Below are 6944 nucleotides of genomic sequence, written 5' to 3'. Positions count from 1 at the left end.
ATTTTATTATTGTTATTGTATCTTTTGTCTAATTGTTGTGAGCCACCCCGAGCAGTAGTGCACTGGAGGGACGGGGTATAAATATTTTTAATAAATAAATTCATAAATAATACTCATGCACAGAATATTGGTTAGATGCAGATACTTCAACTGCATTGCAGTGGCGGCCAGTATGAGTGGGATGGGGGGTGGTAAATGAGCCACAGGTTCCTGCTCTTCTAGCGCATCCCGGCCACCACATTCTGCATTGTCTCACCCGCTGCAGTGCTAACTCCAGCTGCACAGGCTGGTTATTCACCTAGTTGGGGAACCAGGTGAATAACCAGCCCACACACCACACCAAGGGTAATTCTGCAGCGGGAGAGACAAAACAGAGTGTGGCAGTCAGGGAGAGGAGAGTGGGAATGAGCCGCACCTGTGGCTCATTTACCCCCCCCCCCCATTCTGGCCACCGCTGATACATTGTAAATGCTGTGGATAGTAAAAGTTATCTTGATTGTTTCATCTCTAGCACAACTCATTTTCGAATCAAGACCTTTGCACATTTCACTGTTATTGCAGCCAGTAGCACTCCTGTGAGTAGTCATTTTACTAGCAGTACTCATTCAAGAGTTTGAAACTTGCCTGACTTGTTTTACTGCCATCCTGCTAGATTTTCTTCCTGGTTTATGCTCAAAAGTGGGCAAGAGACAAGCAAGCATTTCCAATTTCGGCACACAGAACAACTCTTGAAATGTTCTAGTTACTTCATCAAAACCATTTAAAAGTTTTGGTTGGTTGGGGGGGGGGGACACCATTTGTACCGGTAGGGTACCCTGTTATTTATGAGATACATTCCCTTTTTTCACCATGGCCACATTCGGACATAACGCCAAACCATAGGTAAACGTGCCAGAGGTTTGTGGTTGTCCAAATGTGTGAAACTGGTTTCGTCACCCCGCTGTGGCTCTGTTTTCACTCCCAAACCAGAATTTCAACCTTTGGTTTGTAGTGAGTTTCACTGCTATAACCTCAGGTTCCAAAGGGCCAATGTTTTGTCCGAATTCTGCTGCCACTGTAACCTGGGTTTTGTGCTCAAGCTCCTCCCGAAACCATAGAGAGGGTGGCTCAGAGCACCCCAGAAATGGGTCAGTTCTATGCTAGCCGTGTTTCTCACTGGCTGCCTCTTGGAGCTGGTGCCCCACCCTCCGCCATCTCTGTACTCCTCCTGCTGATGCTTGGCAACAGGAATGCCATGTCCCCAGAGTTCATTCATTTAAAGGGAAAGAGCCACATTGGAGAAAGCCTGCTTTCCCATCTGCACTAAAAGGATGGGATAACAAGACAGGGGCAACAAGAGGTCTCCAGGAATACAGGACTGCAGTGAATTGTGCAGAAATACATGAAGCCCAGGTAACACAAGAAATTGAACAACTAGGTTGTTTACCCAGAAAGAGCACATATGCCAGGCCATTGGGGGAATTATACCATGGCACTTATCAGATATACCAATGTGCTGACCCCATCCACAGCGGGGTTTCCATCAACACTACATCTGGAATACACCAGCAGAAACCCCAGCTGCGGCAACCTTCCTGTGGCCCATTCAATTAAAGAGACAGCACGTTCAGGATGTGCATGAACCGCAGTTTGAGCACTTTTAGGGAAATTGGGCTGGGAACATTAAGAAAAAGGAGAGCAGGTCCTTACCTGCTCTCTGCCACCCCATGCAGCTTCCTTCTGGCGTGGTGCGCATCCCAATAACCTCCCACATGGCACTAGGATGTGCATGGCATCTGTACATGTGCAGGCGCCATTTGCATGGTTAGCATGGTGTTGCTGACTTTGCAAATGGCACCCATGCATGCTGGCACTGTGTCTGGGGTTATTGGGATGCTCGCCACACCAGCAGGAAGCTGCATGAGGTGGTGGAGAGTAGGTAAGGACCTGCTCTTCTTTTTCTTAATATTCCTGGCCCAATTCCCCTAAAAATGATCAACTATTCGTGGACATCCCTACAACACGTCACCCCACAAATCTGGTATCTGTCTCTGTCCATTGCACCAACTCATCAACAGTGGGATGTGTGCAGGGATTGGGTGGGAGGCTAGCAAGTCAGGTTTCTGTGGCACTTCTGTGCTGAAATTTGAAAGACAAGGGTTCCAAGTGTTTTGACGGGCAAAGCCCGACTTGCTCTGGGGAAGGAGGTGCTTGGTTTTTTGTGCACTTGGCACCAAGAGGGATTGGGGATTGGAGTTCTTAGGTAAACTTTCACGCACAACTTGGCATGTTGCCCAGCATGCAAGATCTTTACTTAGAATTACAATAGAAAATGCTTTGACAGCTTCCATCTGAGGAAGGAAAAGAGGCACAAATGCAACGAACCCTTTCATTCACAAAACACCTGATCTGGTTGCTCAGCAAAACATCCTTTTAAAGGTGTTGTGTTTGTTGTCTGGTTGGGCAGCAGGACATTGATTAAGGCCTTGCAAGCCTTAACATTGTCTGTATTTAAGTTCCCACATACTGCTCCCTCCAACTGTATAGAGCAGGCATCCCCAAACTGCGGCCCTCCAGATGTTGCTGAACTACAACTTCCAGCATACCCAGCCACAAAAAATTGTGTCTAGGGATGCTGGGAATTGTAGTTCAGCAACATCTGGAGGGCCGCAGTTTGGGGATACCAGGTATAGAGGATGCCTATAAATCTGGAGAAGGAGGGGGAGAGAGAGAGAGAGATGTTCACCCTTGGCCCTGGTTTAGAGGTATCCCAGACAGATGCAGTATTATGCATTCTGGCAAAGGAAAATCTACCATGAACAAGATAACCCCAAGTTTGAGAGAAAAGAAAGCCCTTGGTTTTTTCCAGTGATCCTGTTCTATTTTTTGTACTAGTTTGTAATGGAAAGGGGACCCAGCCCCTTCCCCAGGGGGTGAAAGCATGCAGATTCAGCCATACTTCATGAGTGAAGCTGTTCAATGGGACAAAAGGATTGGGCTCAAAAGTTCTGTGCAATGACAGAACGTACAATAGATGCTTATGCCCTTCTCCCAAGGACCGCTCTCTCATGAAAGTGACTGGCCATGGAGATACACATATGGGCCAGGGGGCTGTTGCCACCCAGCCCGGTTGCTAGTTCCATGCAAGCCCTGGGGAAAGATCCCTCAGCAACACTTTTTCTGCTCCTGGTGATGGCCACAAACCAAGAGTGCAAGTACTCCCTCTGACAGACTGGTCTCCCCATAACACGTATCCATATGTGTGTTTTTAATCCAGGTGACATGGTCATCTGGCTAGCCAGGGATTGCTCTAATCCTCAGAGGTGGCCAATTTACATATGCTGCAATGCTGGTCCCAGCCCAGCCTGTTTAGCTCTGGATGAAGGATCCATCCCCGGTCTTTCCTAACTCTGCCCATGCGAAACTTCTCGAACACATTAAGCAGATCAGACTCCTTGGAAGTCTGGAAGGGCTGAGTGGAGAGGGGAAAGTATGAAGCAATTGTTCTATTATTAGCCAGAGATACCGGGAGCCCCACATCAGGGGGGGGGGCTATAGTTGGAAGGTCTACCTCACGAGAATGCAGTCAAACAGAGAGCTGAAACACATGGTGTCTCTGTTTTTCTCCAATGGACTGGCCCTCTTATGAAAGGAGAAGCAAACCAGCACGGGGATAAGAGTATGTTGGGGTTTCCTGGACTGCTTGGCCTTGATCTGTGAATCCAGGAGCATACTTTGTCACAATAGACCAAACCCCAGGATCCTTTGCCTGTCCTCATATACATATTCCTTCCTAGGAAGTCAGTAAAATCCCTTCTTGGCTTTCCTCTGGTCTGGCACCCAGGATCCTCCCCCAGGATTCATTGGCACGTTCCTAGGTCTGGTTCCCCCACCTCTATGTACATTTACACTGTAGAATCAAAGCTTCATCGCAATATAAACTCCACTGCAAACAAAGCAAGCCACCAACCCACCACATCCTCACCCCAATTTCTTGGTTGCTGTTGTCATTCTCTTCCCCGAGATGCCATTGCCATCTGCAGTTGCCCCTCGCCATCCCCAGTATCAATAACTGTGCTTGTGTGAGACTGCATAGCCGCAGAGACCTTGCCAAGGTAGTGGTGCAAGTGGTATGAGGAAAGGGTCTATTCCCTATCAAGGGTGGGTGATCAATGCCGAGAAGGCATGATTGCGTTGAGCATGCCCCCTCGAAGTGTTAGGGTTGCTGCTTTAACAATGGCTTCCATTTTACTGATGTCCTTCCCACAGTTTGGTGATGCAAGCACTATGGAGCTTGCTGGGATACAGTGGACCAGGAAGAGGGAGGGGTCCCTCTGCCCAGAAGTCAGAGTTTGCAAAACCACAGTTGATCGATTACCTGCTGCATGATTCTTGGCTTCGTAGATTAACCACAGCTTCGTCTACTCGAGGCTTCACACTATGTCCTAATGGGCCCTATGTGTATACACTGTCCTGCCTTGCTATCTGTTGTCTACAAACGTCAATTCAGTAATGAACCAGCCCTGCCACACACACATAATCTCCTTTTCAGACCTTTGGCCAGTAATTTACACGTTCTTCCAGTATCCAAAGTGGCTTTCTTGGAGTATGTACTTCCTGTCGTCAAGAAAAAGCAGCCTAAAGTCCACATTGCATGGAATATCAAAGTTCATGAAGCTATACCTTGTTTTCCATAACTAGATGAGACTATTTAATTAAATTGTTGATTTTAATTGCATTTTATGAACATAACATATTTTGCTGTTTACAATATATCTATTAAGCTAACATTTTCTAGAAATGGATAAGTATCCAATGGCTACAATGAAATGCAATAGCCCTATTCAGGTGTTTAGTTAACTGTGTGCACAGTGCATAGTTACAGTGCGAATTGCAAGGCCTGATGTGCTATGTAGTCATCCTCACCCCACTCTGACTACAAGTACAACATTTTTCTGGGAGAGATATTCCCTGTGATGAGGAACTACATAGGCCAGGGTTTCTTAACCTTGGGCCCCGGGATGTTTTTGGACTACAACTCCCATCATCCTCAGCCACAAAGGCCATATCTGGAGATGGTGGGAGTTGTAGTCCAACAACATCTGGGGACCCAAGGTTAAGAAACCCTGACATGGGCATTAGGCCGAAGGGACAGGCTCTATAGCACAGGAGGCATGGTCTACAATTGGTGTTATAACCATATATATTGTACATGCTTTCCAAATGCTTGAATAGGTCAATAGAGACTACTGTAAACAAAGAGACAGTACTGAAGTTTCTTAAATTTTCTTTTCCAAAATGGCAACCTCCCATCTCACCTGCTGCCTCAGAGCTAATACTTGTCCCATGCACCTGCTACTCATAGTGACTGCCTGGATGCCAGTATTGAGGCATTGGCAGGTCCCATCAGCCACTGAATCATCTCTCAAATGCTGGGATCATAACATAGCTACAAGTTGAAAGTTTGAGGAAGTGGTGACCTACTATCTCTCAGGATATCTTATCATTCCTGAGACTGGTCATTATCCCCAGATTCCTCCAAAGTTCAACTCATAAGGCCCATTCACACATTATGTTCAGCATTTGTACAATGAGTGTACAGTGTACATAGGTACAGGCATCTGTACACTCATGCAACATAGTGTCTCTGAATAGGGCTCTAGTGTGACTGTATCCAGAAACAGGAACAGCTGCCCCTTTGGGATCCTGAGGAATCCCACGTTCCATGGATGCATCTTCTCTTGGAGTTTTATCACACATGAAGCTTCAGGCAGCTCTTGCTTTCATCAGGTTGTACTGTGAATCTAAAACCTGCATTGACCAGAATGCTCATTCTCTTTGCAAATGCCTCTTTTTTTCTTCTTCTTCTTTTTTTTGCCTTAACAATGAATTGCACGATTGCATAACTAGTGCAGAGGGAGTTTCAAAGGTGAGTTAAGGTTCCAATGGAATGCCCTCATTGTTGTCACTGATCTTATCTCATGCTTACATAGTCTGACTTTATCTGCAACTAATACTCATCCCAGGAGCTCTGGCAACTTCTGTACCAAAATCATCCTCATCAATGTATAAAGCATATGCATCTATAGTGCATATAGTATAGCATACTATTAACATATTGCCCTTGATTATTAACTGATTCTTGCAGCTGGATCTATCCCGGGGTGGCCAATCTGAGGCTCTCCAGCTCTTTTGGACTACAGCTGGGGATGATAGTTGAAGTCCAACAACAGCTGGAAAGCCTCACTCAGGTTGGCCTCCCTGAGCTACGCATTCTCAATAAGCAATAAGGAAGCTTGTTACACCTGAAAGAATAAACGGATTTAGGGTCATATTACATGTTACGCTACAAATATGCTTAATGTTAACATACTTGTTGCTTTTAAATGAAATAGCAGCCAGATTGGGGTCCCCATGGATTGAGACTGTGGCATGGGGGGATGGGGGCTTTAACCCTTCACCCAGCCATGGTCCCAATCTGAACTGGCCCCCTATGGCTGTTGTTTTCTATGGAGGGGGAGGCTCCCATTGATGCCAATGGGAGCTTTTTTTTCATGGCAATTAGCAGCCATAGTGAGGAGGCGATCCACATCAGGACCATGACTGGGGTCAGGGTTAAAGCCCCCCTTCCTCCACACCATGATCTCACTCCAGCAGCTATTGGTTGAAAAGAAGTCAGCCCTATGTTTTAAAGAAGACTGGAAACCATTCTTGTTGTATCTAAAGAATTACTTTCCTACTATGGACTTTACAGCAGGGTTTGAAATTTAGTAAAAAAAAACCTGCAGGTTGGGTAGATTAGCTATGTTTGTAAGGGTTTGAATTTATGTTTTGAATTATTATTATAGCAAGGGTAAATTTTATAGTTGATGATTCATGAAGAGATGTGTGCGGGAAGGCCACCTTTTTGTGTGTATTTGCAATGAATGATAATATTACTACTGTTAAAATTAATAAAAATTGAA

The sequence above is a fragment of the Hemicordylus capensis genome, chromosome 3 (genome assembly GCF_027244095.1).
Source record: "Hemicordylus capensis ecotype Gifberg chromosome 3, rHemCap1.1.pri, whole genome shotgun sequence".
NCBI classification, from domain to species: Eukaryota; Metazoa; Chordata; class Lepidosauria; order Squamata; family Cordylidae; genus Hemicordylus; species Hemicordylus capensis.
The sequence above is the reverse complement of the archived record's forward strand: the minus strand, read 5'-3'. Positions refer to the sequence as shown.